General features: G+C 39.1%; 1 pseudogene; it reads left to right on the forward strand.

Moving 5' to 3' along the window:
• The first annotated feature begins 532 nt into the window (after positions 1-532).
• Positions 533-1,458, forward strand: LOC123828385 (annotated as a pseudogene).
• Positions 1,459-2,448: the final 990 nt, after the last annotated feature.

Raw genomic sequence — 2,448 nt, forward strand, 5'->3', positions numbered from 1 at the left:
CGCCTTTAGCCTTTTGCTTAGTCTTCTTTGAGGTGCCTGTTATAATGTTGCCTGTTGGCAAGTCTTGACATAAAGAACAACCTCTTTCAACTTTCTCCATTTATTGTGATTTATCTTTCTATATAACATGTTCTCCATTGGATATGTTTGTATTCTTGTTTTTATTTGATTATATTCTTTGTCCATGATTGGTTTCTAGAGACTCTTGTTTTTCATCATCCCACATTCTGAATAGTTGGTGGAACACAATCTAAATTTAATATATGAGTATATTCCTCAAATATATGAACTACTTCCTAAATAAAACAGCAATATACATGGTGTTTGAAGAATGGGTTGACGGTAGAAAAGGAAATTCTAATGAGAAATGGCAAAGTACATGCTTTATGAAGAAAAAGATTCTACACCAAATATGGAAATTATTTTTTGGATTTTAAAATATAAATGTAGCATTTATTTCAGTTTCTAATGCTTGCTAATGTGAAAATTAGTTATTCATTTTTTCCTAGTTTTTGGTAGTCACCTGCACCATATGGAACCAGGCAATGCTACACAAATTTCAGAATTTCTTCTCCTGGGATTTTCAGAGACACGTGGAAAGCAACCCCTTTTATTTGGGCTATTCCTCTGCATGTACCTGATCACTGTGTTGGGAAACCTGCTCATCATCCTGGCTGTCAGCTCAGACTCCCACCTCCACACCCCCATGTACTTCTTCCTCTCCAACCTGTCCTTGGTAGACATCTGTTTCACCTCCACCACCATCCCAAAGATGCTGGTGAACATCCAGACACAGAGCAAAGTCATCACCTATGCAGGTTGCATCACCCAGATGTATTTTTATATACACTTTGCAGGACTGGATGACTTCATCCTTACTGTTATGGCCTATGACAGGTATGTGGCCATCTGTCACCCCCTGCACTACATGGTCATCATGAACCCCCACCTCTGTGGGCTGCTGGTTCTGGTGTCCTGGATCATTAGTATTCTAAATTCCTTGTTAGAAAGCTTAATGGTGTTGGATCTGTCCTTCTGCTCAGACTTGGAAATCCCCCCACTTTTTTCTGTGAACTCAAAGAGGTGGTCCAACTTGCCTGTTCTGACACTTTTCCTAATGACATGGTGATGTACTTTTCAGCAGGGTTGCTGGCTGGTGGTCCCCTGGCTGGGATCCTTTATTCTTATTCTAAGATAGTGTCCTCCATACAAGCAATTCCATCAGCTCAGGGGAAGTATAAAGCATTTTCTACCTGTGCATCTCACCTCTCAGCTGTCTCCTTGTTTTATGGTACTGGCCTAGGCGGGTATCTGGGTTCTGCTGGTACCCACCACTCACAGTCAAGTGCAGTTGCCTCAGTTACGTATACTGTGGTCACACCCATGCTGAACCCCTTCATCTATAGTCTCAGGAACAAGGACATAAAGAAGGCCTTGGAAAGATTCCTTGGCAGATAGGCATTTCAAGGACCAATTGTACGTGGCCGAGGAGTGCCCATGAATCTTCAAAGTTTCAGAGCAAGAAATTCTGACACATGTTAATACAATCTTTGGATCGTAGATAGTTAGAAATTCTCATATATCTCATGAGTTAACATGAATTACATTAACATAATTTATTCTCTTATGACATATATCACTCCAATGTTTATGGAGTTTTACTGAAAAAATAGTGATGGATTATACCACTTGTATGGACTAAACTACATTTGGATACTGAGGTCATGTATATAATTTTGTTGTAGAGGGACATCTGAGGCCACAGTTTTCACTTACATGGTCATCATTATTTTCTATAGCACTACCTTTACTATGCTTCTTGATAATGTAGACTTGAACATGCAGGTAGGTTTTATAGCTGGTCTCCTGGTTTTGTATACTTCATTCTGTTATTCAGCTGTGTGTCCACATGCCTACATAGGCCCTGGAAAAAAGTGACTATCAAATCCATGTTTCCAAGAAGAGTCTACTAAGAAATGTACATTTTAGTAAATAAAGTGATGTAATATGTAACAGATGGCCATACACATAATGAAGCAAAAGGAGCCAGACAACTTATTATTATATAAAATATTTTTCATGCTGCACATCTACTCATTGCAGTGTGGAATATGATGTCCATGTGTGAGGGGTGAAGAATTATGTGGATTGTTTTGTGTTTTTTCCTGAATTGTTTTCATTTTGCTTGAAAACTTTCAGTGTGCTCCAAATGGGACTGCTTCTAGTGCTCTAAATGAAATGTCTCCCCTTTTCCAAATGTTTCCAAATCCACCAAAGGGACAGTGAGTGACCAATATGAATATCATACAATATATATCTCCTTTATGCTCATGATATCATCTGTTTTTATGATCAAACGATGAATCACACAGGCATTAAAATCCTGCCCAGTCATATTGTTACAGGGTGCAGCCAAGAGGGGGGACCCCAAATGGGCATTTGAAATGG

Source organism: Phyllostomus hastatus, unplaced genomic scaffold (assembly GCF_019186645.2).
Source record: "Phyllostomus hastatus isolate PE091 unplaced genomic scaffold, TTU_PhHast_1.1 phas_contig_98, whole genome shotgun sequence".
NCBI lineage: Eukaryota > Metazoa > Chordata > Mammalia > Chiroptera > Phyllostomidae > Phyllostomus > Phyllostomus hastatus.